The sequence below is a fragment of the Arvicola amphibius genome, chromosome 1, assembly GCF_903992535.2.
Source record: "Arvicola amphibius chromosome 1, mArvAmp1.2, whole genome shotgun sequence".
Classification (NCBI taxonomy): Eukaryota; Metazoa; Chordata; class Mammalia; order Rodentia; family Cricetidae; genus Arvicola; species Arvicola amphibius.
The window spans coordinates 175302827-175325072 of NC_052047.1; the positions used below are offsets into that span (position 1 = coordinate 175302827).

A 22246-nucleotide genomic window follows, 5' to 3' on the forward strand; every position below is an offset into this window, starting at 1 on the left:
TCTTCTAACTTCTACCGGCATAAGGCACTCACATGGTACCCAGACATGCATGCAGGCAAAACACTAATACACGTAAAATAAAAATAAATACTTTTAAAAGAGTGACCACAGATTGATAACATACCAACTGATTTTAAAACCTATTCTAAACCAAAGTAAACAATACCATGGGAATGCCAAGTAGATTATCAGAGCAAAACAGACTAATTCAATGGGGGGAAATAAATCTAGGGTCTTAATCATGCCATTTACAGAAACTAACTCTGAATGGATAGCAGATATGAACATAAAATAAAAATTATAAGACTGCTAGAAGTAAATGGGGGAAAGACCTTTAGAATCTGGGGCTAGACATTTTTTTTTAAAGAAGGACACAAGCAATGAATTTCCCATTCTTACCTTCACTTAAAACTCAGACTTGTAAAGAATTTAGATTTATGATAGGAACAAAGAAATTGAAAGGTTTCATAGTAGATTCGGTTGCTGCTGGCTATGCACTATGAAGGCATTCTCTGGGGGGGGTATAACATGTCTAGTGCTCAGAGTGTTCCATTTGAAGCTGGTCTTTCTAGATAGGCCTGTTTCTGGAGAAGCAGGAGGAAGTAAGTATCTATACTTAATCTTGTCTGTATCCTTTTGGCTCTGTGTCCTGGCACCTGGAACAGTGCCTGGCTACACATGCTAAGCCCTCCTGATTGTACATCTCTTGTGGATGCTCATTGAGTAACACCTTACCCGCCAGTCATATTTTGCACTTGTTTTAAACAACAAGGAAACTCTTGGTTCTACCCCCAACGAAGACTCAAAGCTCATTCAACACTCTGGCCTTTGGTTAGGACAACCCCGAGGGACAACCATGTACAGTAGAGTCTATTAAGGGGCAAATTTCCAAGTCTGTTAGAAGAGAATTTCAAAAAAGCCTCAGAGCCTTTCTCAGAGTCTTTACATCAGAGCAGCAGGGTTCCAGCTGGTGGCTTTACAGTCTCTCATCCAGGGACCAACTCAAATCCAAAGACCGAGACGGGAGAAAGTTATATAAAAACAATTTGAATAGGTTCAATTTGAATAGGTTCTGGCCGCATCCAAGCTGCTATTACACATTTAGAGTCCTTGGTGTTAAGTATGCCTTCAGCTAAACATGGAGTTATTTCCTTTTGTTGTTTAATGACCTTCCTCAAGTGTCATGGAAAAAAAAAAAACTGTTATCCTTGGGTAAAGAAAGACTAGTGCTTTGCTCTTCCTTTCTTCCTTCCTGCTCCTCTCTTGTTAGTCCTCACACAGATCCTAGTAACGAGCGATTAACTACTGGCTTCCACAGAAGGCTTTGGGCGCTAAACTGCAACACTGACCTTTGCGGAAGAAGCTGCTGCAGTTTCTACATTGTGTGTGGTATTTTGAAGCTAGAAACCCTTTATACAAAAACCCAAAACAAACACCCGTGTGATCCACATGGTATTTGACCCACAGGAAGGAAGGAGCGGGCACATCTAGTGTTTCACACCAGTACAGAAAGCAAAATATTCTCCACCACCCCTTCAGCTCCGACCCGCACAGTCAGTGACTCCAGGCAATGTCAGACAGTTGATTCCAATGTGGTCATTAGCAAGAACTTGTCCCCAGTTTCCATTTTCAACGGGTAACCGAGTTCTTTTCCCTCTTTTGTGGAGGCTCTGGAGTAAGTGGGAGCCCTGAGCAGAATCTGCTTTGGGACATCGAAGGTAGAGACTGGATATTAAGATCAGATGGCTGAGATGGAGACAGACATTCCATACAACGAAGCCCAGGCAAAATGCTTGGCATGTAGCTGGTGCTTGGTATTTACCCAATCCGGCGAATAATTTTTCATTTCGCTCAATGACTTCTTGCACACCTTCTAACTCCAGTTTACACAGCCACAGAATATGGCATCATTAAGTCAAATCACATTATCCTAAAGGCACCTTGGCTTCGGAGGAGAACCTGGGGTTTGAGATAATGCACAAGGTCTTTTTTTCGGTCGCTAGGAAGCCTGGTATTGAAGAATAAGAGTCCAGCCTGTCTGTCCCACATCACCTCGCTCTGTAATTGCTGCGCACTGTCATGTTGAGACAGGAGGGACAGTGAGTCAAATATCTCGGTTCGCTCGAAGTTAACCCTTTGCATTGCGGACTAGTGTGGGAACTGTTTGGAAGTGAGCCTAAGTTGGTAGCTGGAAGCAAATAGAGTCGATAAGCGTTGAACTTCCCCAATTCTCTAGTTTGAACATTTTCTCAAATCACGTAGGCAGGTGGTACAAAGAGCTTGAGAAATGTGCTAAGAATCCACCCGTTTCTCTGTTCTTCATAGCCACTGTAGCCAGCCTTCCCAGAACCTAAGCCACGAAGCCCTACGTGACTACATCTCACTGGGAACACAGGGCAAGCCCAGGCTCCGACAACTGAGGGGAACAAGCCAGCCTAGAAGGAGAACTTCACGACCAGGCATCACGTCTTGTTCCTTTAGCAGAGTGGCAAAATGGAGTGTGGGCCTTTGGAGGGCTCACCTGCAGAGCTTGGCACACTACCGCTGTCTGCCCCACATTCCACAGGCCATCACATTCCACAGGCTCTCGGCATTGTTTATTTTTGTGTTCTGTAGACTCTGTTCACTGCTTGAGCCACAGTGGGTCACACGAAGGACAAGGAGCCGCCGAAGCTGAGAACAGAGTGCAGCCATTGTTATTTCTTTCCTTTTTCCTGCGCCCTAAGACTCAGACCAACACTTCTTTCTTGAAACCAAAAAGCTAGAAAAAAAATCTCACAAAACTTTTTTCAAATTTGGCTCAGTCATCTTTGTTCCTGTTCTCATGAAATCATTGAGAAACGATTCATTTGATTCCGCATTCTAGTTTCGGACCCAAACAAAAGTCTTGTGACAACAAACATCTCAGAACTAGGTCCCAGCTTCTCTGGATGCCTTTAGCCAAACTGGAAGTAGTCATTATTATTATTATTAACATAATTTATCTGGTGGAATATATATAAAGACATCATGTAAGATGAACTTCATAATTTCAAACCAAGTGTGTTTCATGGGGCACATTAAGGCATTTCTGTACACTTGGAGATCATGATGTGTAGTACATGCCACCAACTGACAACACTGCGCATATGTGTGGATTTTGCAGTCCCTGGACTTGTTTGTCTCCCAGGTCTGAGGTTCTGAGAGCAGAAGCCCCTCTGTTTATACAGAACAGCCTTGGAGAGCATAGTTTCCTACTGGTTAGCAACATGTAAGGTCCAACAGGAACTAGGAAGTGGGATGAAATTCAACAATGGCACAATTCACAAAGGTATGGACAGTTGAAGTTTTAATAAAGGTCTTAGTTACAACCACCCGCTGTAGTCACATGATGCCTGAGAAAGCACAGGCAGAGAGCGGCTACTGGGTGTGCTGCTGTAGAAGGTCTGGAAAGGGAAGCAGCCACTGTACAAGATGTGGCATTGAAACAGTGGAGGAAATATATATAATATGTGTGCCATCCTCAGGTTCCTCCTGCCTTCAGAATGCCAGAGTGGGATTTCTGAACCCAGTGAGAACCCAGCTGTCCATGCTCCCAGCATCCAGAGCAGAGAACAGAGAGGAAATCAGATGGTGAAGAAGCCAATGGGAATGGCTGCACAGTGGCATCACCCAGGGGCTGGCTTGCCTTGCATCCTCTAGGGCTGTGGTCAAGTCTGGAGCTGGTGCTCAGCCTCACACTTAAGCTCCAAGCCTCTGCAGTTCCCAAGTCATATCTCTCAGTTTTCCGAGCACAAAACCCACTTGTGAGACTTCTCGCCCCCATTCTCTGCGACACACAGGCACTCCCTGGGCTTCAGGTAGCTGTTACCTTCAAAAGCATGATGCAAAAACCTCAATCTCTGCCTCTCATCTTCTGCTAAGCTGCAGGTTTCTTATCAGCCCGTAAGGTGCCTTGAACGCACATGTCCAGAGGACCACTAGCTAGACATTCCTGAAATACTTTAATTTTTAAAAATCAATTTCATTCATGTGTATAAAGTGTACAGAGTGGGACAAGCAAGCCTGGAAGTAGAACTCCACTACCAGGATTCAAAGCTTACTCCTTTCACAGAGTGGCTATAAAGGATTGTGGGCCTTGGGAGGGCTCACGTGCAAAGCCTGCCATGTTGCCCACTGTCTGCCCCAGGTTACACAGGCCCTCCGATTGTTCTTTCCCTCCTCCTCTCCCTTCTCTCCCAGCCCCCCACTGTCCTCTTCTCCTCTTTGCCAGTCCCTTTCCAAGACATACAATTTCTAAAACAAAAAAAGAGCCCCACACTCCTCTAAACAACATTCTCCTTGCTGAAGAATTCTATGGGTCCCTCACCTCAGTAATAACACCATTCTGCAAGGCCTTTAAAGCCATGTTACAAATATATATACGATGTCACACTTATTTATTTTCTGTGAAGCTCTTTGTGTGTGCGCGCTCCTCAGTGCCAGCGTGGAGGTCAGAGAACACTTTGAAGGAGGCAGTTCGCTCCTCGCTACCTTGGGCCCAGGCACTGAATGCAAGTCTTCAGCCTTGATGACAAGTGCCTTTGCCCCTGAGCCATTTACCAGGACACTTTTCAGCCACGGAGCATTGCCCTGGCATGAGGTTGATCATGTGTGGCTCTGCAACACAACTCAGGGACGAGTCATAAAGTCGCCTGGCTTTCCAAAACTCTCCTGCACATCCCTTAAGAGCACTAGCTCCTCTTCAGTAGACTTGAATCCCACTTCTAAGTCAAAATACATGGGAAAGCATGGGACAAAAAAAAGTCACCTATTAATAGCTACTAACTTCTGCCCCTGAGGCATCAGCAGGTGCATTCTTCAGCTTTACTTGTTTGTTTCCCAGCCATTTTCCAATTTAAAAGCAAGAGACGCTGGCTTGCAGTCTTTACATAGGTGCTCAAAGAGAACTGCGTACCTAGAGGCCGTGGGTGCAGCTCAATTCTAGAACACCTGACCAGCATGCGTAAGTCTCTGAGTTGGATACCCAGACACAGCCACCCACGCACACGTTAAATCAGTTCCTACAGCAAAAAGGAGCATCTTCAAATGCTGCTAAGAGATAAGTATCTTTGATATTTTAAAATATTTATTAGAAAAAAACTGAAAACAGATACTTTGCTCACAGTATCCAAAGGGAAAACTAAAAGACCCAACATCTTCATCCACTCTCGATTTCCCCTTATTGAGATAATACAAAGGAGTCAAACACTGAGTGGAGAAGCAAAAGAACACACAGCAGTGGTGTGTTCGTCAATGTTTAAACAATTTTTTACTTCATCGCCGCATATAGCGGTTTCTCCCATTTGAACTGTGTATGGAAAGTCTTTACAGGAAAATTCTGTCTAATACATAGGTTTCTATTTCTTCCCTTTTGATGATTTTTCCCAAGTATTTATGGATGATATATCCAACCATCAATCAGAATAAAGCCTTACAAAACGCAGTTCTGAGGCTTATAACAGCACACCAAAAGATAACATATGGGGCTCAACTCAAAAAGAGAACACACAATGTATGTATTATGAATGCACATGTATAAATTCATGGCACAAGAAAGAAAAAGGATGGGAGGGAAGACAGCCAGGCACCTGAGTGAGAAACTTGAGATTATCAATAGACTATTCCTACATTTTCTGACTCTTGGGACACGCTACTATCTTTTTGACTAAGTATGTATACTTATACCCAGCCTTGTTTTTTCCACGAACATCCATTCCCACATGCTTCTCTGTGTTTGCCAGAGTTGATGTTTGACACCTTATGTGTTTACCACATTCATGTCGGCCTCCCTTGGTGAAACATACTAAGACTAGAACACTAGAAGCGCTCCCAGTGCTCTGGCTCTAGGCTTTCGTGTGTGCATTAAAGGCATCCCCTGTACTTTTCATATTCCCAACGAGCTGAGAAAAAGGATCTCTTTGTAGAGCCAGATATAGTAGCACTCACCTAAACTCCCATCACTCAGAGGCTGAGGGACTGAGTTCAAGTCCAGGTTTAGGTTTTTAGTGAGACTGATTCGTTCACAACCAACCCCGGGGCAAGAGACCCTCAAAGCTCTTCCACCTCCAGCCCACAGGTGTCACCCTGGATAGTGATATTGGGCACCTTCTCAATTCCAATACGTGCAAAGCCGGCTTCTCTGGGACAATGCTCCCTAAGCCAGCTTTCCCTCTGGTGAGCCACTTGTGGCACCAGGGCATGATGGTGGGCATAGGCCAGAAGGACTCCTACACTGGTGACAAGACCCAGAGCAAGAGAGGGGTCCTGATCCTGAAGTACCCGATGTTACCAACTGAAAGGACATGGAGAAGATCTGGCGCCACAGCTACAATGGCTGTGAGGAGCAAGACCTCCCTAACCCGAAAGCCAACGTTGAAAAGATGGCCCAGTTCATGCTGCAGACCTTCAGCACCCTAGCCATGTACATAAACCATCCAGGCTGCGCTGTCCCTGTCGCCTCCATTTGTACCACTGTTGTCGCTATGGATTCCAGCAACAGTGTCATGCACGCGGCCATCTAGAAAGGCCTCCCTTAGCCCTACTTTATCCTGCATCTGGACCCAGTTGGCTGAGACCTGACAGACAGACTACGTCATAAAGATCTGACCCGGCGCGGTTACATCTCAACGCCATGGCTAAGCAGAAAATTACACAAGACGTGAAGAGGCTATGCTACATCACCCTCCAGTTCGAACCTGGCGCTGACACCTCTCCCCCAGAGAAGAGCAACAAGTTTCCGACTGCCAGGTCATGACCATGGCAACGAACAGTTTGCAGTTGCGAGCTTTCTTTCAGCCTTCCTTTCCAGGCATGGAGTCCTGCATCATTCACAAACTACCTTCCGCGCCATCGTGAATGTGACGTCACATACCCAAGTGTCTTGATGCCAATACAGTGTTGTTAGAAGACACCCAGGCATTTCCATCAGGGTGCAAAGGAGCCCACTGCCATGGCTCCCAGCACGATGAAAATGAAGACCACGGCTCTGCTGAGCATGCCGGTTCATATGGATAGCGACTCGAACCGGAACCTGTTCGTACATCTTACAGCAACTGTGGTTCAGCACTCAGGAAGAACCACAAGCCCCACCCCCTTTGTCATAGACTGCGCATGCTTCTAGCTGGACTGTGGGGGAGCTGCTTCACAAATTTTCTTTAACACCTAGCTTGACCAAAAACTAGATGTTGCCATGGTCTTTACTATACTCATTACCTTTTAATTTTGTAAGTTTGTTTTTGGTGCCTTTGACTCAAGATTGAAAAACTGTAACAGTGAAAGACAGCATTTTGTTGGAGCAAGCATCCTCAGAGTTCTGCAATGCGTCTGAGAGTGTTGTGGAATATTACTTTACTGTGTGAATCTATGTCACTGTGATTGGTCTAATAAAGAGGCTTACTGACCTATAGCCAGGCAGGAAAAAATTAGGTGGGAGAGCCCGACTAGGGGAATTCAGGGATGAAGAAGGGAGGAGTCAGAGAGTCCCTTGCAGAGAAGCAAGGTGGGCATGTGTAATGAGAAAAGGTACCAAGCTATGCAGCAAAGCATAGATAAGAAATATGGATTAATTAAGCTGAAAGAGTTAGCTAGCAACAAGCCTGAGCTATCGGTCAAACATTTATAATTTATATTCAAGCCTCTGAGTCAATTATTTGGAAACTGTGGAGGCAGGAGAGAAAAGATTGCTTACAGAGGGCTTGTATCATGCTGTTTTACAAACAGTCATTCCAAGAATACATGAGATAGAAGGCTACAAGAAGTAGCCAAGGCTACAAGAAGTCTCTGGCTGTCCCAAAAGCTGCCTCCCGGATGGCAGTCTACACTGAGTCCACACAGTTTTTGTGTCATTTATATACCCAAAAGTTTTAAGTCTTTTCCTTAATTTCTTAATAGCCCTTGTGTGTGTGTGTGTGTGTGTGTGTGTATGTGTGTGTTACCACCCCAGTTTGAGACGTCTGAAGGCTTTTTGGTCTTTGTGAGAAAAGGCTGAGGTGTAAAAGCAGCCAGGGCTTGTCTGTGCATTGACTTGAGAGAGGTTCAATAAAAGCATGTACCTTACATTTGCCTGCAGATTTCAAGATGTCATTGCTTTTTACCCCACTGTGTAAACATGCCACATTTTCTTTATTCATTCTTCAGTTGAGGGGCATCTAGGCTATTTCCAGGTTCTGGCTATTACGAATAATGCTGCTATGTACATAATAGAGCAAGAATTCTTGTAGTATGACTGGGCATCTATTGGGTATATATCTAAAAATGATGTGACTAGGTCTTGAGGTAGGTTGATTCTCAGTTTTCTGAGAAATTGCCATACTGATTTCCAAAGCAGCTGTACAAGTTTGTACTCTCACCAGCAATGGAGAAGTGTTCCCCAAACTCCACAGCCTCTCCAACATAAGCTGTCACCAGTGTTTTTGATCTTTAGCCATTCTGACAGGTAGAAAATGGTATCTCAGAGTCATTTTGATTTGCATTTCCCTGATGTTGAACAAGTCCTTAAATATCTTTTGGGCATTTGAGATTCTTCTGTTGGGAATTTTCTGTTTAGATTTGTACCCCATTTTTAGTTGGATTATTTTCTATTTTGATGTCTAGTTTCTTAAGTTTTTTTAATTATATTTTGGAGATCAGTCCTCTGTCAGATACGGGGTTGGTGAAGATTTTTTTCTCATTTTGTAGGCTGCCTTTTTGTCTCAATTACCTTACCTCATTGTGTTCATTTGACTTAGAGAAGCTTTATGGAACTAGGAAAAAAATCATCCTGAGTGAGGTAACTTAGACTCAGAAAGACAGACATGGTATGTACTCACGCATAAGGGGATACTAGATATAAATCAAAGGATAAGTAGATACTAGATGTAAAGTGAAGGATACACAGCTCCAGAGAAGCTAGGTAACAAGGAGGACCCTAAGAGGGATGCATGGATTGCCCTGGGAAGGTGAAATAGAGGAGATCTCCTGGGTAAACTGAGGGTGTGGGAGAAAAGAGGGGAGGGGGATGGAAACACAAGGGAATGGGATGACAGTGTTGGGGGAGGGGCAGACGGGGAGAACAATGAAAGAGACATTTTGGTAGGGGGAGCCACTATGGTGTTAGGGAGAAGCCTGGTGCTAGAGAAATTCCCAGGAATCCACAAGGATGGTTCCAGCTAAGACTCCTAGCAATAATGGAGAGAGAGGGTGCCCGAACTGGCCTTCCCTTGTGTTTAGATTGGTAACTACCCTAACTGTCATCATAGAACCTTCATCTAGAAACCAATGGAAGCAGATTCAGAGTTCCACAGTCAAGCACATGCAGAGCTCTAGAAGTCCAGTTAAAGAGAGGGATGAGAGATTATATGAGCAAGTGGGGTCAAGATCATGTCTGGGAAATCCTCAGAAGACAGCTGACTTGAAGTCATGGGAGCTACTGGAATCTAGACCAACAACTAGGGAGCCTGCATGGAACCTACCGAGGCCCTCTGCATGTGGATAACAGTTGTGTAGTTTTGTCTGTTTGAAGGGTTCCAGGAAGTGGGAATAGGCTCTATCCCTGATACATGAGCTGGCTTTTTGGAATCCATTCCCTATGGTAGGATGCCTTGCTCAAACTTGATGCAGGGGAGAGGGGCTTGGTCCTGCCTCAGCTTAATGTGCCATGCTTTGTTGACTCCCTATGGGAGCCCTTACCCTTTCTGAGGAGTGAATGGGGACTGGGTTGGGGGGAAGTGTGGGGAGAGAGGGAGGAGAAGAAGGAGGGGAAACAGCGGTTGGTATGTAAAATTAATAAAAAGTTTAAATAAAAAAGTGCATACCTTACAAAAATTAAAATAGTAAAGTAAGCTTATATTGTGGTTCACAGGTATAAACTTAGCACATAAGAGCTGAGGCAGGTGGATTGCTATGAGTTCAAGGCAAGCCTTGGTCACAGAATGATCTCCAAATCAGCCCACCCTTGAAAGTAAGACTCTTTCTAAAACAACAGTCATGAGAATAAACGGCCCAGCGGTAGATGACTCAGTAAGTAAAGATGCTTGCCACACAGATCTGACTACCTGCGTTTAACCCCTGACAACACAAAGGACCAAGTCCCACGAGTTGTCTTCTGCTTCCACATGCATGCCATGGCACACATGAGTCTCCCTCCTTCTTCGCACACACAGTAATAAATACAAATTCAAATTTCTAAACATTGGCTTGTGATTTGCTATGACCTAATTGGCAGGGATATGCATAGATAGTCATGTGTGTGCTTCTATGAATAAATAAAAGGTTTATCCCAGTCTGGTCTGTGACTAGAATCTTCCAAACTGCTTTCCTCTTAGAAAATAACGCAATATTTGAAGAGTAAATAACACAGAGAGCAAGTCCACTGGAGAGCAGCTGCCTATCACAGAATGAGAACGCTCTGTTCCCTTAGCATTCTAGGCTCCCATAGAGAAATCCCTTTGGTTTCTCTGATGAACTTCTTCAGAAAATGCCCATGATGGAGAAATAGTCTCACGGGGGGGTGGGGGGAGGGAGAGGCAGGGGTAGGAGATAAGAACAAGTTAATGTTTGCAAGATGTAAAGAGGTAAAGGCTCAGATTACTTTTGCCATTTGTTTTTGGCCTTGAACAGACAGCAATCCTTCTGCCTCTTCCAAGTGTTACAAGAGGCCTCGGGCCTTTAAATAAGATAATCTGAGGCAAGGCATGATTTATGGCAAATAACCATCTGCAATGCTGAAGAGAATAGTTCAGGCTCTAATTTCTCATGACTTTAGCCCTTAACTCTACATCTAGAAAAGGCAATCAAACTAGGCAGATTTAGTTTATTTATTTAGTTTATCATTCCTCAAAATTGATACCAATTAAAATAGCTCAACAAAGGCTGGCAAATGGCAATGGTCTATGCTGCCAATTGAATACTCTTTCTTCTCGGGTACATTTCTGTGACTAGTGTCCACGGACTTTTTCGAAAGATTCCATGCTAACATACTTGGTTTTATGGGTTCCAGCCTCCACTTAGAGATGGATGATCAACTTGTCACAATGTGAAACATCACAGTCCAATCTATGACCAAGAATGAGAAGCCCTAGTTAAGAATCTAATAGTAGAGAAGACCAAGTCAAAAAGAAAGGAGGAAAAAAAAGACCCAGAAATTTTAACAGCTTGAACCCATTCTTTCTAGAAGCAAACACCTCTGGGCATATCAGGCTGACTGACAAGCTGAGCTACAGGTGTGACACTGGTCTACATTAGTCTGCCCATGCTGCTTAAAAACACCACATACTGGAGGCCGGAAGCAACCGAAACTTATTTTCTTATAATTCCAAAGTGAAGATGTCCATGACTAAAGATCCAGAAAACCCAGCTCCTGGTAAGAGTTCTCTTTCTGAATTAGAGACTATACCTTCTTCACCTGGAATCCCTTGGAGCATATGCATGGGAAAGAGGAGAGACTTGAGTTCCTCAGTATCTCTTCTTACAGAGTGCTATGGTTTGAACATAGTTTTTTTTCCCCCTTTGGCAACTCATGTTGAAATTTAATCCCCATTATGAGCTATTAAAAAATGGGGCCAGTTTGAGAAGCAATTAGGGCTTTGTCTATAGGGATGGATCCACCCAGTAATGCCATCATTAATGGCTTGATATGGACATGGGTTACTTCTGGAATGTGTTTTCTATAAAGCCAATTTAGTTAGGCCTTTCTTCTGTTTTCGGTTTCTCACTATGTGCTGTCTTGTGCTGCCTCGGGACTCAACAAACAAGAAGGCCATCATTAAAATGCAGCTCCTCCATCTTGGACCAGAATCATAAACCAAAATAAACCTCACTTCTTTATAACTTCCTGTGCTGGTAGTTTTAATTGTCAACTTGACACAAGAATCACCTGGGAAGACAGTCTTGCTTGGGAATTATCTAGATGAAGTTGGCCTGTGGGCTTATCCGTTGAGGGTTGTCTTGAGTGTTAATTGATGTAGGAAGACCCAGCTCATAATGGGCAGCACCATTCCCTAGGCATGGATCCCAATGGTTTAAAAGAGGAGAAAGCTAGCGAGCATAAGCAATGGTGTGTTTATTCTCTTTTTGCTCTCAGCTGTGAATGTAATCTGACTAGCTGCTTGAGGGTCTGCCTTAACTTTGACAAAGTGATGAACTTGGAATTGTTAAACAAATAAGCCCTTTGAGTCCCTACATTGGCTTTAGTCAGAGCATTTGTCACATCAATACAAATGAAACCAGGGCATTTGCTGTGTCTTAGACATTGTGGTTTTGGCAATAAAAAACAAACTGAGACATAAGGAAACTAATTCCATTATACCAGGAGCCACCCTTAAGGCCTCATTTAACCATAATGACTTCCTTGCAGGCACCATCAGCAAATAAAATCATATTGAGGCTTATGGCCTTAGCATATGGCTTTCAGGAGACACAAGCATGCAGCCAGGGATAAACGCTTTCAGCTCATGGAGGGAGAAGTTTGTGCGGCCCCTGCTGACCGTAACCTAAAGTCGTAGGGCATTCATGGCCACATGCTTACTGCAGTATGGCTTAGGGTAATGATGAGTTTTGAGGTCAGCCTGCCCTAAAGAGGACAGGAAGCTCTGGCTTAATAAAGTCAGTAAATCACTGCACTGCTAACTGGGACACAATAAATCACAGCCATTCTCAAAAGAAGAAAACGTGCTAGGCATTAATGCTTAAACGAACTCACTCCCTTCCCTGTCCTGTCTTTATACGTGACACTGTAGCTAAGAACAAAATTCTGGGACACCCAAATCCCTGCCTTTAAACCTCAACTTGTGAATTTTTAATAGCACACGCTTGATTAAGTGTCTAATCCTCTCAAAACCTATTTTTCTCACCTATTAAATGAAGATACACAGGCAACTGTAAAACTCCAAAATCTTTTGCAAGCAATTTTTTCACATCTGGCAGTGTGTAAGACCTAAAGTATTTAGAAATCTTATCTACTTCCTGGTAGAGCATTCTTGTGTTTTACTGTGGAGTGGTTTGTTACCTCACTACAGGGAACTGCTACGTATAAAAATCCTGCTCCTCAAGCCATAACTAAATACCTAGCCCCAAGGGGTTCCCAGACATTTAAATTCACAAATGTGAGAACTGGGTAAGTTAGCTAGTGTATGTAAAGTCACGCCCTGGAACAGCCGATAAGGGAAACACACGTCTCAATCCTAGACTGCTTTTATCACTACCATCATTTTGAAGATGTAAAAAGTGGGACAGACTCCAAACAGTCTAAGTCACCGTCTGGCATCTGGCACAGTCGTCCTGAACTCCAAATCCTTCGCCCTCAGCCCCTGCTTTGCAGTCTTCAGGAGTAATGAAGACTCCATGTAAATACAACAAGCTGTTTAAGAAAGCTTTTCACAAATGACTTAGGACCTGGCATGGTGATGCACACTTTAATTCCAGCACTCAGGAGGCAGAGAGCTCTGTGAACTCAGGACAGCCTGATCTACATAACAATTCCTAGGCTAGCCAGGGCTATAGCCAGAGCCTGTTTTAAGGAAACAATAGCAAAAACTAGAGTAAAATATTTTTAGAATTTTTTTCCACATCAGTTAGAAATATCTATACGCCTGAACAGAAAACAAGCTGAACTTCAAGGGAAATTTAAATTGATCCCTGCCCCAGGAAAGAGGACCTGCCAGTGTGATTTGCTTCATGATCGGCACCTCCATAGCCTTCTTCATCAGACCAGGAGAGCACAACTCATTCCGAGGGACTGAACCAGGCTAGCGCTCAGAGATGCTGGAGAGCCACGTCCTGCTGGAACAAGAAACTAAAAAGATAAACAGCAATAGTTCCCAAGCAAGGGTAATTTGAGTCTCAGAGAATATTGGGCAAAATGTAGAGATAAATTTGGTTGTGATAATTGGGGTATGAGTCAGGAGTAGAACACGACTCAGAGAAAAGAAGCCCCGGCAAACACAGTATGTTTATACACAGGAAAACAGAAGCCTAAGTACTCAGCAGGAGCACGCTGGAGAAGACAAAAATTCATTTAAATGGAAACGACTTTTACATTTCAAATACCAGTTAGGAGATATCTTGTTATCTAGTAGACACAAGCAAAAAATGCTGGAGACCTCCTACAATGCACAGGACACGCATAACACTCCTGGAAAAATAAGTAAAAAGAACTATATGGCCCCAAATGTCAATAGTGACACAATTATGAAACTGAACTAGACCCAGAACACAAAATCATACAACATCAAACAGAGGGAGATGATGGAGGAGGGTCATCTGTCATGTGTTACTTTCATTGGTTAATAAAGAAACTGCCTTGGCCCTTTAATAGGACAGAGAATTAGGTAGGCAGAGTAGACAGAACAGAATTGTGGGAGAAAGAAAGCAGAGTGAGGCAGACGCCATAGCTCTCCTCTCCAAGATGGACACAGGTTAGAATCTTCCTGATAAGCCACCACCTCGTGGTTCTACACAGATTATTAGAAATGGGTTAGTCAAGATGTGAGAGTTAGTCAATAAGAGGCTATAGATAATGGGCCAGACAGTGTTTAAACGAATACAGTTTCTGTGTAATTATTTCGGGTAATGCTAGCCAGGTGGCGGGACGCAGCCTGCTGCTCCTTCTACAGGGAGAGATGGGGAAAACCCTCATGTCGTTGCCAGTGCCTCCCTGGGTCCCAATTTCATCTGCTCATGTCTACCAGATCCTCCTGCCTCAGGTTCCCTGAAATACTTTAAACCCCTTGTTCTTCATGTACGAGAACCATTAGATAGAACTTCCCTTCTGCCTAACACTGGTAATGAGTCGATGTTATCTCCACCCAAAGGTGCCTGAGACAGCTTTAGGGGAGGTGAGCTCAGACAGCAAGAAGAACGATTCCATCAGAAGTCACGTCACCTGTAAGTACACATGGCTGAGAAGGTTTATGGAGAGATGCAGAGAGAAAGATGGAGAGCAATGAGCTGCAAGAAAACAAATCGGGGTGAGGAAGGTAAGGAGGCCCCAACAAGCACAGGGTATCAGCAAGCAGGAAAAGGAGGAGCCTAAACAGATCCATACAGGTAAACACCAAGAAGGTCTTGAAAGATGCAACAAGATGCATAGCTGGAAAACAGACCTGCAGGAATGTGAGTATCCTAACAGTAGTTCATCCTCTAAATAGTAAAAGGAAAATCAAGAAACTGTATCACAGACTTGCCTACAGGACAATCTGATGGAAAAAGGAAACTTCAAGAATAATTGCTACTTCTAACTGGGCACAGTGGAATGTCCCTTTAGTCTCAGCACTCGGGAAGCAGGGACATTTTCTTGATTAGTGATGGCCATGGAAGGGCCCAGATCACCGTGGGTGGTGTCACCCTTGGGCTGGTGGTTCTAGGTAGTATAAAAAAGCTGACTAGGCAAGCCATATAAAGGTAGCCAGTGAGCAACATTCTTGGACAGGTTTTGCTTCTTTGGTTCCTGCTTTCAGGTTCCCGCCCTAAATTCCCATCATGATGAACTATAAACTGTAAGATGGAAGAAAAGGGGGGGGGGACAACTTTCCTCCCTAAGTTTCTTTTGGTGATAGTGTGTTTATCCCAGCAATGAAAAGCTAAGACATCTTTCCAGTGCTTCATAGGCCTAAATAAATGCATTTGATCCCCTTTTTGCTCAAACATTCAAATAACCAGATGAGTCAGTAGTCACGTCAGAAACAGGGTGAAGATGAACACACAGTAGACACATGAAGTGATGTTGTCAAAGCAGCAATAACAGTAACAATACCACCAGTCTCTGCAATACCAAAGTTTCCGGTACAGCCTGAGATTAACCCATCAAACTGCACAGCAAAGTAAAGCAGACTCGAACCACTGTCCCAGCTCCATTTTGGTTGGACAAGTGAATTAAGTGCATTATCACACACTTTTCTTAAAGAACTACAAAAATAGTAATGTTTAGTATTGAGTTTTGGGGTTTCCAACTTGAAAGTCTACCAGGATTACTAAATTAAAGAAATGTGTTAAGTTAAACAACTCGATCCAGTGCTCCAGCAACTCAAAGGACATGAAGCCAGTTATTAATACAGAGACACCTTGTCTCACACATACTGTTGATACAAGTATTAATTGTTTTGTTTTTAAGGTTATTTGGTACTGTTTATCGGAAGCAATGAACTTTCTAGCCCAGTGCTTTCACATTTAGGAATATGCCATAGTGACCCTCCCCCCAAACATTCTGAAGCTTGTGCAGAAGTCCATCAGCATGACCTGACACTGGAAAGCAGTCGACTAAGTTTCCATTAGCAGGGAATTAGTGCGTGAGCTGAGATGGGTCCAACAGAGTGAACACACCCAAGTCTGCTTCCTCCTAATGCACCGCTGACAATAAAAACCTGAAAAGGGAGCCACAGGAGAAAGAGAATAGGAGGGAAGGTGTTGGCAAATAAGAGCTGTCAAACAGATTTTGGAAGCTGCGAAGCAAGTGAACAGATGGTATCTGACTTAACAAAACAGGGACCATGAAGATGGAGAAAGCAAACTGAGCTACCTCACTGCCAGCTCCTGACAGCCATCCCACAGAGCTGCTCTTCTGTGTCAGGGATCTGAAAAAATGCACCTTAACACACCCCCACCCCAAACACTTTAAGCTTTGAGTTTTCTATTAGCTGAGGCTCACTTTGAACTCCAGATTCTCCTACCTGTAAGCCTGGGTGTTGGGATTTCCCGGTATCAGCTATTACACCTGGACCCATTTCTATCTCTTTTTGAACAAACACTCAAAGAGCAGCAGACAGGAGACAAGGAGAAGTGGTAAAAGTGACTCCATTTTCAGATTCCACAAAGAAGTCAATAATGGAAGAACAGAGAATTTCTATGGTATACTGAGTGTGGAATGGGCTAAAAATAAAAAGAGTAGGAAGTCCTAAAAGTCCCAGCCCTTTTCCCTTGATAATTAACTTTCCCTTCTGAAAGAAGACTGATGCTGAGTGTATTTATTCTGTGGAAATGCCACATACTATCTTTGGAAGGAGCAGACAGCTGGGTGAGTTGGGAAAAGTGACACTAGACAGACCAAAGCAAATGGGTTATCACGCTGAATTGTGAGGTCCCCCGTCCTTACCCCTGGCCACGTGTGACTCCAGGCAGGGGTCCAGCTATGAATCAAAGACCCAAATACATGTGGTGACACTGGCCAGGCTGAGAGGTAAGATCCTGACATTTGGGAGCATCCTCCAGGAGCTGTGAGCAGTCACTGTGTGCAAGGCTGCTTACTTGACAAAATCTGCCAACCCCCTTGCCTTCTAACGAGCTTGTCAGTGCGTCACTCTGAGATGAACAGACAGCCACAGATCATCAAATAACCAAGAGTTTAAGAACTCACATCATTAAGAATTACATTAATCATTAATGTAAAATTAGAGAGATGAATCATGAAAGGACAGAAGAGAACTCAGAGAAACTAACATAATGCAGAACATGAAAAGGTAAGCAAGCACATGAAAGAAAACTTTTAAAACATCCTGCATTAATAAAACCAAGGATATGGCAGAATGATGGCTTGGTGGCTAAGGGCATTTGTTGCTCTTGCCGAGGATCTGGGTTCAGTTCCCAGCACTTACACTATGGTCTCAACCATCCCTAACTCCAGTTCCTAGGAATCCAATATGCTCTTCTGACCTCCATGGGCACCAGGCACATGAATATGTGGGTACATGTGCATAATAAATTTAAATAGAAATTAAAAATAAATCCAAGGAGACAAATGGATGAAACATAAATGAGACTAGAATAAAAACCTACAAAGAAAGAGACATTAGATCAGCCAGGTAGCTTAGCAGTGAGGATCACATGCCCCATGAGTCTGAACACTTGAGTTTAACTACCCCAAGCCATGGTGGTAAGAGAGAACCAACTACCTAATGTTATCCTCTGACCTCGCACACACAGACACACGCACGCAAGCACACACACATATTACATACACACACACAAAGTGAAAATAAAACTTTAAAGATAAACACTTGAAAACTAAAGAAGAACCTTTGGAATTTAAAATATGGTAATGAAAATGTGGAATTTGGTAGAATTGGAAGACAAGCTTGAAAAAATATTCCACAGAATACTCAAAAGCACAAAGATATATGTAATATTATAAAGAATAAAAAATTCATAGATTAATTTGGGAAACTCAACCTCCAAGGAGTATAATTCACAAGAACAAGGAGGAAATCAATGAAGAGAGAAATATAATAAAACTCTATCCTACAGCTCAGGTTCAATAAAATTCATATAAAGACCCACAGCCCCCTATTTCACACCATTGACCAAAATCAACTAAAAATGTCGAGCAAAAGCATGACAAACATAATGCTATGATGCTGATTAACCATGATTTTGTTTTTAGCAGTCTTAGTTGCCTGTATCAACGATGGTCCAAAAGCATTAACAGAAAATCCTAGAAATAGCCGGGCAGTGGTGGCACACACCTTTAATCTCAGTTCTCAGGAGGCAGAGACAGACAGATCTCTGTGTGTTGGAGGCCAGCCTGGTCTACAGAACAAGTTCCAGGACAGCTAGGACTGTAACACAGAGAAAGTCCTGTCTTGAAAAACAAACAAACAAACATCCCACTAATAAGTATTTCCTAAGTCTTAAGTTGCCATTTCTGAGGAGTATGATAGTTCATCCTTGTCCCCACTCAGAACGGGTCATTCCCTTACATGTCACCTACCCTGGGACAATGTAGAAAGACCACATTCGTGTAGCTTTTAATTATCGTATATCACTAGGTTTCTTCCATTTTATTAAATTGATTTGTATTGTTAACCTCTTATTTGTCTCATTTATAAATTAAACTTTCATGTACAGAGGAAAAATATAAAGTATAGAGTTGGGCATTATTTACAGATTTAGGGACCTAATAAGAGTCTTGGAAATCTTCCCATGGGGGTAGTGGATTCCTGAATCTCTAGTGGTTAAAAGAATTGGGAAGAATTTTAAAACAGGAATCAAAAAGCAAAGGAAACAAGTATTACATCTGACTATACTGAAGTCAATAACTGTGTTCATCAAAGAACATGTTTTTTTGAAACATATATCTCAGGCTGGCCTTAAACTTGCTATGGAGCTAAGAATGCCCTGGAACTTATGATCTTCCTGACTCCACCTAGCAAATGTAGTCCTTAAAGGCATGCATCACCATGCTCTTAGGACTGGGGATCAAACCCAAGGTTTTGTGCAAGCTAGACAAGAACTCCATCGACTGAGCCACACTCCCAGGTCTTGAAGGATGTCGGGAACTTAACAAAGGGAAGACAGAGTGAGAGGATGTATCTGCAATTGTATGCAACCAGCAAAGGGCTTCCACCAAGAACATAGGAAAAATACCCAATAAGCAGCAGAGGTCTCAGGCAGACAGCCATACCAAAGGAAACCAAGGAATCACAGAAAAGGGTTAACCACATCAAGACTTCATGAGAGGACCTCACCTGTAATCACAGAAACACAGTTGCAAACACAAGAAGATATATATTGTGGTGTGAGTGTAATTGCAGCATTAGGAGGCGAAAGAAGTATGGTTAGCAAGTTCAGTTCAGCCTGAGTGCTTTAGACAGGCCCTGCCTCTGAAATAAAGGAACACAATACAATACAACGCAATGCAATGCAGTACAGTACAGTACAGTACAATACAGAGAAATTTATACCCTAATGTAAACAAACTGTGTTGAGACTACCTGCCGTAGTTACTAGTCAGTCATTATTGGTTCATCAAATCATAACCAACTCACCACACTAATGTACAGTGTTACTCAAGTGCAAGTGACCAGAGGGAGTTTATGGGAACCCTGCATCTACTAACTGGTCGACATGCTGAGGATAAGTGACTGTTGAGTACTAAACCCTCTAGGACATCTTTATCAACACCCCCACCCCAACGCTCAGAGAACACCAAGGAAGAGAAGAGAGGAAGCATGAGGTCGAGATGTGGAGAAGGGCTTTGAAATGCCGTCCTCCTGACATGTACGGGCTATTGCTCTTACCTGAACAAATATAAAGCCGACCAAACACCCAGCACAGATGGAGGAGCAGCTCATGAGGCCCCACCCTTGCCGAGGTGTGGTTCTCATTGAACCCTGCTAGGGGAAGGGAGCTTCTTTCTTCTTTGGGGCTGTGGTTACCGGTAAGCTGCCCGTGCTTCAGTGGATGCTCCACACCCATGCACAAGGGCAACATTAATTGGACTCAATGGGTTGGAAGAAGAAGAAGGAGGAGGAGGAGGAGGAGGAGGAGGAGGAGGAGGAGGAGGAGGAGGAGGAGGAGGAGAGGAAGAGGAAGAGGAAGAGGAAGAGGAAGAAGAAGAAGAAGAGGAAGAAGAAGAAGAAGAAGAAGAAGAAGAAGAAGAAGAAGAAGAAGAAGAAGAAGAAGAAGAAGAAGAAGAAGAAGGAAGAGGTGGCTGTGGTGGGAGGGAGCATGAAGTTGGGAGGCAGATGTGTTGGGAAGGATCCAGGGGGAGTTGGGGGTGGCTACGGTGTTATTTCATTGTACATGTGTATCAAAGTCTCAAAGAATAAAGATTTAGATATAAATAAATTTTTAAAAATGTCTTTAAAAGATAGCCTATTAATTAAATGCACATGGTCACAATGGAATAGCCCCGCCAACAGACATACCAGACTGATAAACTGTAATTCTGAAGAGTAGCAACAGCAAACATTAAGAATGATGTGAAGGCAAGAGGAACTTTCATAAGCCGTTGGTAGAGGTGAAACTTCATGCAATTATCTTTGAAAACTGCTAGTGTCCGTAAAAGTCAAAGACCAACGACATTCCACATGACCTCCACCGTGCCAAGCAAAATGAGCACACAAATGCCACTGGGACACAGTGTGAGAAGTGTTGAGCATACAAATGTCACCAAGTGTGAGAAGTGTGTGACAAAGTCTGTGAAACTTCCAGTGCCATTAAACATCAAACACTCAAACAAGGGCCATTGCACAGATGGCGAAACAGACAGGCAGGCAGGCAGGCACGTGCGAGCACATGCACGCGTGTGCCACCCCCCACACGTCTGCCACTCACCCAAGGTCACATGGATGTTAGACTCTGTGGGTGACCAAGCAGTGTCCCTGCAAATACCACCAGTGTTGGAATTCACACAGAGCAACTGTTCCCTCGATTCTTCATTGAGAAACTGTGACTCACTAGTTTCTGAGCAGCACTCTCAGGATAAGTATGGTGACAAAGTTACAGAGTTACAGAGAAAGCAGCACTATTTGTTGGATGCTACCTCACCGCTTAAAGCTTGAAGTATTTCCTCCTTGCCCTGAGAAGAGCACCTAACCTCGGTAAAGCTTGGAGTACCTTGAAGAATCTGATTGCCTTCAGGTGCTCACACATCGCCTCCTAGCACTGCCCCTCATCTCAGTGAGGCAGCTTTCCAGACATTCATTCCGGTCTCAGAAAATGCCAACCTCACTTCTGCCTCAGGCTCTCTCTCTCATATTGGCTCTTCCCTGTGTGTAGTGCCTTCTCCCTGTCTTCACAAAGCTTTGTGTCACTCAGGTCTCTGTTCCCATGTCCCTTTCTGGACCACTGAGATGACTCAGTGGGCAAAGGAGATTGCCTCACAAGCCTGGTGACCTGAGTTTGATTCTCAGAACCCAGGTAAGGATGGAAACAGAGAACTGACTCCACAAAACTGTCTGTTAGGAATATTTTCCTAACGCGAGCTCATGACGCAAAATTCCAATCAAGCCAAATCAAAACAAGCCAAATTAAGAGATAATCCAGGTTCAATGGGAGTTCTGCACTCTTGGGTGGCCCCCGAGGGGCCACAAACGTGACCACCGGGAGGAAAGAAAAGAGACCACGTGTTCCTCTTTTGGGAGTTCACGTAAATATTCTGTGGGAGTGGTCCTGACTCCCCCCCCCCATGCCAGGGAGGGGTCAGGACCTGGCCTGCTGGGATTTGGAATCCAGAGTGCTAACTCTCAGGGTCAGGGGGCTAGGACAGATGCAAGGGGCTGGGGCCTAAGCTCCCAACTTAACACTGTCCTCTGACTTCCACATTTAAGGTGTGGGCCACACACACACACACACGTCATGCTCACAAACACACACAATGAGAACAGTAATAGTGCTAATAAATTTAAAAACAAACAAACAATTTAAGTGTCTTTTTGAAACTCTTCACAATTCTATGGCACCTCTGTCCCCAGTCCTTAGTGTCCCTGGATTAAATAAAGCTTTCACTCACGTCAACACACTTGCTATGGTTTGTCTC

General features: G+C 43.7%; 1 protein-coding gene across 3 annotated transcripts in view; it reads right to left on the reverse strand.

Moving 5' to 3' along the window:
- The window catches only part of Slc16a12 (solute carrier family 16 member 12), a 79668-nt gene that overhangs the window by 28845 nt on the left and 28577 nt on the right, over positions 1-22246 (reverse strand). The window contains exon 2 of one of the 3 annotated variants that reach the window (XM_038330792.1): positions 2522-2673. The exons of the other annotated variants lie outside the window; for them this stretch is intronic. The gene's annotated coding sequence lies outside the window, so the exon portion shown is untranslated. The remainder of the gene's footprint in view (positions 1-2521; positions 2674-22246) is intronic. 3 annotated transcript variants of the gene reach the window in all.